An 8,259-nucleotide genomic window follows, 5' to 3' on the forward strand; every position below is an offset into this window, starting at 1 on the left:
GTGCCGTTTACATGCTAAGCATATGCTAGAAGCCTGCATAATGAGTCAGTCCTTTGATATTTGCAAATATCATGCACATACTCAATTGCAGAAATAAGCATTCAAAATAATAATAGCTTTTCACTTATTACAAACGTCTAGTCCAGCTTTTGCATGCAGTAGGACAGGTACTACATGAATTCAATGTGTGGAAGAAAAAACGTATTGGAGTATGGACGTTGCTAAGTTTTCATTTTTTTATTTATACATATTAAGTTGCTGCCATTTGAATCTGCAGAACACTGTGTTACATTCAGTCAGGCATCTTTCCCAATGACTTCAGACCACCTAGACCTAGTTCATCATGAAGTAACAAAATCTCAATCCAGAATTGACTACCAACCAATCTGCAATAGATTGTCTTGACAAGCTGATCAACAGAGTGGCCTTGGAGCATATCGTCTTAAAAGAAAACAACCTATTCCCCAATCAATCAATCAATCAACAAAATGCTATTCGGTTTTTACAAGGAAAATCATAAAAGTCAAGCAAACACAGTAAAAATTAGCATCAAGGACTAAAGAGGGAATACAGTGGATCCATCATTTCACCAAAACGTGTATCAAGAGGTAAGCAAAGTCTTACCAACACCAACAACATTCCACCATCACAAGAACTGTGTGACTCCCTGGCCACCTTCCTTCACCGCAAGATCACCGACATCCACAACAGCTTCGACTGCAACACCCGCGCACCCACCACCAAGACCACCATCCCCACGACCTCCACCCACACCAGCCGCCTGACCACCTGGTCCAGCATCAGCGATGAAGGCACCATCAAAACCATGAACTCCATCAACTCCGGATCCTCCTCCGACCCGTGCCCTCACCACGTTTTCAACATTGCCAGCAAAACCATAGCACCCCACCTCCGAAAAACAATCAACATCTCCTTCGAGACAGCATCCTTCCCGGAAAGCTGGAAGCACGCCGAGATCAACGCCCTTCTGAAAAAACCCAAGGAGGACCCCAAAGACCTCAAGAACTTCCGACCCATCTCCCTGCTTCCATTCCCAGCAAAGGTGACAGAGAAGATTGTCAAGAAACAGCTAACCCGCTACCTCGAAGACAACAACATCCTGGACCCCTCCCAATCTGGCTTCCGCAGCAACCACAGCACCAAGACCGTCCTCATCGCCGCCACCGACGACATCAGGATCCTGATGGACAAAGGAGAAACAGCCGCCCGCATCCTCTTGGACCTGTCAGCTGCCTTCGACACTGTCTGCCACCGCACCCTATCAGCACGCCTCCATGACGCCGGAATCCAAGAGAAGGCCCTGGCCTGGACCACATCCTTCCTCTCCGGCAAAACCCAGAGCGTCTGCCTTCCACCCTTCCGCTCCAAAACCACCGAGATCATCTGCGGCGTCCCACAAGGGTCCTCCCTTAGCCCGACGCTGTTCAACATCTACATGGCACCTCTCGCCCATGTCGCACGAAAGCACAACCTCAACATCACCTCCTACGCCGACGACACCCAGCTGATCATATATCAAACGACCCGAAGTCCACAGGAGTCGATGATGGTCCCAATGCCGCTACACCCGAAACGCCACCCAAAAGTACGTCGTTCTTGGGCTGCGTCTCGAACAGAGGGGAAAGGGGAAGTGGAAGTGGAAGAAAATAGAGAGACAGCCTTCTATATTGTGTGATGTATTTCTTCTCAGGGTTTAAGTTGAATCTGCACTCTATTGGTGTAAACCTGCATAGGAGATATGATAAACAGACATGCAACACTACTGTTTTCAAATATTTTCAACTATACTGTTACCCACATTTGAATTCTGAGCCTTACCAAAGTGACCCCAGGCTGTGCTTCCTCTCTTGTGTAATGACTTGGTTTGGGTTCTGACTCTGTATTCAGAAATAAACAGCAACTAAGTAAATACCTATTTAATTCACTATATGCTCTTTTATATGTACCAGCTCTACTAAAATATTCACCTTGAACCTGTGTTAAGTCATCCTATAATAAGACGCAATATTGTAAAGAGTTCTCCTTTTCTGTATCCTGAATAATGTCTACTTCTGCAATTCCTGTACTCGGTCTGTACTAAGTAAAAGTCACTCGTTATCTGTCATACCTTGCCAGCTTCTGATATGCTCTACATTGGATGTATGACGTTACAACGCATACTTTTACAACGCCTACCTTTACAACGCATTTTTTACACCGCAACATCCATTACAACGCATACCATTACAAAGCATGCCATTACCACGAATTCTTTGAAACTACCTTTACAACGCATTCCACTACAACGCATACTACATTTACAACGCATAACATTACATTGCATGTAAGGTAAGTATTGGATAGTGTAGGGGTAAAAATTACTATTCTAACTCCAGGGGGTGCAACAGTAGGGTAAGTGTTGGATAGTGTAGGGGTTAAAATTACTATTCTAACTCCAGGGGGTGCAACAGTAGGGTAAGTGTTGGATAGTATAGGGGTAAAAATTACTATTCTAACTCCAGGGGGTGCAACAGTAGGCTAAGTGTTGGATAGTGTAGGGGTAAAAATTACTATTCTAACTCCAGGGGGTGCAACAGTAGGGTAAGTGTTGGGTAGTGTAGGGGTAAAAATTATTATCCACACAAAGCACTACACAACACCAGACCAACATACCTCAACAACCGGCTAAGCTTCCACACCCCTTCCCGCAACCTCCGCTCTGCTACCCTCGCCCTTGCCACAGTCCCTCGGATCCGGAAAACCACCGCCGGCGGCAGATCCTTCTCCTACCTCGCCGCCAAGACCTGGAACGCTCTCCCTACCAGCCTATGACAGACCCAGGACCTCCTGGCCTTCAGAAGACTCCTCAAGACCTGGCTCTTCGATCGGTAGCAGCCCCCCCCCATCAGCGCCTTGGGACCCTCACAGGTATGTAGCATGCATTACAATTGCAGTGATTGATTGATTGATTGATTGGAAATAAAAGAAAATAATATCATTGCAGCTCCAAAAAATTCAGAATACACAAAATTTTAAATCAAACACAGTGAAATTGTTCATCAGGGCACCATAGGATACAGGATAAATAACAGGCATTATATTAGAACAATCCATCAACACAATAAAACCATCCCTCATGGCCCCACAGAATGCAAAACAAATAAGGGATCTCATATCATAACCATAAAACCAGCCATCCTGGACCCCTAAAGTGTAATGGAAATAGCATGGACTCTAATTAATAAAGATCTGAAGTTACCACTGTGCCCAAGGCTTGTCATTGAAGAATTAATCACAACTGGCACTAAGTCTGATTGCGGCCCTTAAAAAACTAAGAACATATAATACAGTATTCTTCAAGAGTAATTGTAAAAAGATGAAAGCAGGTCTAACCTTCCTAAACTTTGCTTTTTAAATAATAGGAACAATAGAAGACTTTCTTGGTACCTCAGAAAAGCTAAAGAACATTAAGAAGTGCATCATGTCCTGTGGAGACTTCCTGTTGTATCCACAAGGTGAGAGGAGCTGCCCTTTGTGTGCCCCACGAGGGTGCGCCAGAAGGTAGTGAAAGAGGTCCAAATGAAATCTGGACCATAAAAAACAATCATGGTTGCTCTTAAACCCTAAAAGATAAGGCTCCGTAGAGGGCCCCGTTTTCAATAAGGAATACACTCTGACACTGAGCTTCCTCAGCTCTACTTCTTCCATGTCCCAAGAGCTCTTATTAAATAAATTCTCCTTCAAACTATGCAGGTCCATCCTGCAGATTTTCTCCAGGTTCTCAAATAGGTCTGACCTTCCCATGCTGGTACAACTTTCTCTGTTGAACTTGAGCCATCAAATGCGGTAAGAATAATCAAGAGAAAGACAGTCCCTTAAGATTTCCTTTCTTCGGGCCTTTCTCTTCTTGAGCCATATTTTCAGCCACAAAGATAATGGATGAAAAGCCAACAAGTCTGAGTGGAAGCCCATACCTAATTCTTCATGGCCTACAAAGGATGATGTACCCTGTGGTAAGCAGAGTATCCGTCTCAAAAATTTATTTTTAACAACTTGCAATGCTTAATGTAACCCCAGATTTCACTACTGTAAATAACCTTGGAGATACATGTAGCCTTATGGATCTGCAAAAGGGCCCCTATGGGTCTACTACCCAGTCTCGAGGCAAAGTTAAAAACAGCGGCAATGGCCCTAACAAAGTCCCCTTTCTTACAATTTAACAGCAAGCTTCACTTCAAAGCTGCATCAAACACTACCCCCATGTAGGAAAAAGCGTCAGTCCTAGGGACCAGCATGACCCCTACAAAAAATGCTTAAGGCTTAGCTGGGCAAGGGCCCACCGGCATTAGAAATGATTTACTATTACTGACCAGTAAGTCCAAAATCTCCATAAAACGGACGGGGTAGTCCAACAAAGATTGTAGACCCCTTGCGGTCCTTGCCATTAGGACAGTGTCGTCAGCTTACAATAGGACGAGCAAACTTCCCTTTACCATCTGGGGACAGTCGGGTTTCGATTTCAAGAGGGCCTGCTCCAGATTATTGGTGTACAAGTTAAAAAGAAAAGGGCCCAAAAATGCACCCTTGATGCACCCCTCTCTAAACAGTGAACTCACAGGTAACTTTAAGATCTTTCGGATATTGAACTACTGCTTTGGTGTCTCTATGAAGATCCCTTAAAAACAGGATGATGTCTTTATCGATACCAATGGAGAGCATAATCTGCCAGAGCTTAGATCTATTGACCCAGTCAAATGCAGACCACAAGTCCATTAAGGTTAGGTAGATGGTACCAGAACAAGTGACAGTATACTTATTCACAATCATGTAAAGATTTGAACTCTGGTCCACTGTGGAACAACCAGGGCGACCCCATATTGGACATCAGCGAGAATATTGTTGTCATCAGCCCAGCTCGATAGCCTGTCTAGTACCATATACCCAACCATCTTAACAACGGAATCCAATAGGGCCTATAGCAATGAGTGCTAGCCCAATCTCCCTTTTTGAAAACCGGGACGATGGTGGATATTGCCCATGAATACAGGAAGCCTATCATGACCATGGCGTTGATAATTGAAATGAGGGTAGGAACCCATGTGTCCAACTTCGAAATGTAATGGTCTGGGGGATCCCGTCAGGTCCTCCTAGGGCCTTATTTTTAGTCAACCAAGATATGCTTGCTCTTACTTCCTCTGCTGTAAACGCGGTCTCGGATTGGCCTTCTACAGTATCCTTGGCATCCCTAGAGCTAAGGTCCGTCTGAAACATACCCTATTCTCCAATCACTAAATTGCCTTCTGGTCAGGAGGAAGAAATGATTTTGGTTTGATTTTAATCCACAATGGGCAAAAGACCACAGTTAGAAGACAAGGATAAATTCCCCTATTACTACTATATCCATCCATTGTCCCTCACCACAAATTAGGCTAGTAGATATTCAAGGAGCAGTTCTAGATTGAATCCCATCCCAACTCTGCAATAGATGAAGCATCTCGCTCCCACCTTAACTCCTTTCTGCACCAACTCCCACAGCGTTCTGTTCTGTCTCCACTCCTTGACACTTCATACCACAGCCCACTACTGGAACTCATCAGGTCCTCAATTGAAATCTGTTACAGCTGGCCATATGAAACCTAGATCATCTTGAAACTCAGAAACCTGACAAATCTATTCTCCATTGCCAAGACCATCATCTGTGAGCTGGGGAAAATGCATACTGATCAACTACCTGACACTAAACTTATCAATAATGAGATCATCAACACAGGGAACAAGGACACTTAACACTACACCAGCACTGGCCCAAGGCATCATCTCTGAAGACAAGGTGGGACATGGAAGTGGCCATGGAGTATGACCTAGCTCCAAAAGTGAAAGTTAACCAAGATGCCTGCCACACCATGCGCAAGCATTCCACATGTTAGGACAGCTAGGCACTTTTTCTAGGCACTTAGTTTTACCCACGGGTTAATATATGGTGCTGGACAATCCTTAATCCAACTGAAACTCCAGCAGTATAACCATATTATGTACCACCACTCAAGTATAACACCCTCACGGTCTGTTGTTTCTTTTAAGAAAACGTGCATTGATGGTACGTCCTTGTCTGTTCAGACAGCCAATGTCAATAACTTGCTGCTGACAAAGATAAGAAACATCTGTCATCACTGAACCAATACCAGACCGACTAATGACAAGAAAGAATTGGTCAGGCATATGCTACACACTCGGGCCCGTGCAGGTAAGAGCGGTGGTGGGGGGGATTGGGGCGGGTGGAAGAGATTTCGACAGACAACCACAAGGGAAAATTAAATAAATAATTTATTTTCCCTCGTCTTCTGTCGAAACCCCCCACCTCCACCCCGCCCCACCACTCTTACTTACATGGGCCGCTGCTGATGCTGCAAATCTGTCACCCCACACCCCTCCACTTCAAACTATTTGAAGTGCAGGTGCAAGTTTGCCATGATACAAAAAAAGTGCCCGTCCAGTCCTCAAGCAGAACATCAATACCTACAGCTGCTACTATATAAGCCAACACTCTACCTACCTATTACAGTGAATGGAGTAGCAGTCCAGATTTCACATACCTGGAAAAGGAGCTGTTTCTTCCATCATTCTGAGGCACATTACCTGAATATTATTAATGTCTTCCATTTACAGTGCTTAAAACAATGGCCTCCAATGAGTAGCTCAGGAGCTACTGGTAGCTCACATGCATCCTCAAAGTAACTCTCAGAGGTGAAACCAAGATGAATCCCTCATTCAGAGAGTCTGCATATATTAATAAAAGAAAGCACTGCTCATTTCAAAACCCGTAGAGTAACAAGCAACCAAACAAAAAGCAGGGTCTCATTATACCACTCAAACTCACACTGAGTCTGCCGATGGGGTCTGCTAAATGACAGCCTGTCTTTTCGCTTGATATGTTAAAACCACAAGGGTATTGGCCATGTTGTAGGCCCTGCTCTATCAGGCAAACTATATGTATGAAAAATGGAACATGAAAGAGACTGCCGGAGCCAGAGTGACAATGCATTAGTTTGGTGCATGACAATCCAGAAAAGCTGAGGATAACAGGGTATGGATTAATAGCTGAGACAAATAAGTGGACTAATTTATGTATATGTGTATGAATAGTTGCACATTTATTTGTGTGCTTGACATTGTGTCCCTCACTAAAAAATAGTGTAGTTCCTTGAATGCTATGCCTTTAGTCAAGGACCACCAATACTAAATGCAATCCCCGATTCACAAGGGTTCATCAGTGGCACAATTGTGTCTCTTTAAGGCTTAATAGTGCCATTAGCATAATAATAATAGTCATCCTTGACCTTTTTGGATGTTCCTCAACTAGTTTCAGCATTTTAGCAGCTATCATGGACATATTACATGCATAACTGACCACAGGCGTCATCGACCCCCCACTTTAGCAGCTACAGTGGGGTTGGATTTATTGATGGCCCCCTCTTTCTGTAACTTGGCAGACAAAGACTCATAAATAACGTGTAAAAGTTGAGTGAGTGAAAGGATGGATGGGTGTGTGAATGAAAGGGCGGATGGGTGTGTGAATGAAAGGGCGGATGGGTAGATGAATGGATGGATAAATTAGTAAAATGACTCATGTAAATATAGATTAGAGAAAGGGAGGGTGAATGGATAAGTGAAAGGGTGGATGGATGATGAGAAAGGATGAATGGATGAGTGAAAGGGAGGATCGATGGATGGGTGGAGTGAAAGGGTGGATGGATTAATGGATGGGTGGATGGAATGAAAGGGTGGGTAGATGTATGAGTGAATAGGTGAATCGATGAGTCAAAGAATGGAGCTGGAGGGGTCATGAACCCCTGACTAGCAGGTACAGTGAGAGTGGGATTTTAGATGGGTCTTTTCTCTCGGCAACTTGGCAGACAGAGGAGGAATGAGTGAGTGAAAGGACGGATGGATGTGTGAGTGAAAGGGTAGATGGATGACTGAGGGAAAGGATGGATGGATGGATGAGTGAAGGGGTTGGCGTAGGGATAGGCGAGTAACAGAATAGATGAATGAAAGGGATTGTGGATGGATGGAAAAAAGGATGGATGGATGAGTGAGTGAAAGTATGAATGACTGAGTGAAAGGGAGGGCAGATGGATGGATGGGATGAGTGAAAGGGAGGAAGGACTGATGGATGGAGTGAAAGGATTGATGATGGATGGAGTGATAGAGTGAATGGATGGGAGAGCGTAAGTATGGATGGATGAGTGACTGAATGGA

The sequence above is a fragment of the Lissotriton vulgaris genome, chromosome 12 (assembly GCF_964263255.1).
Source record: "Lissotriton vulgaris chromosome 12, aLisVul1.2, whole genome shotgun sequence".
Classification (NCBI taxonomy): domain Eukaryota; kingdom Metazoa; phylum Chordata; class Amphibia; order Caudata; family Salamandridae; genus Lissotriton; species Lissotriton vulgaris.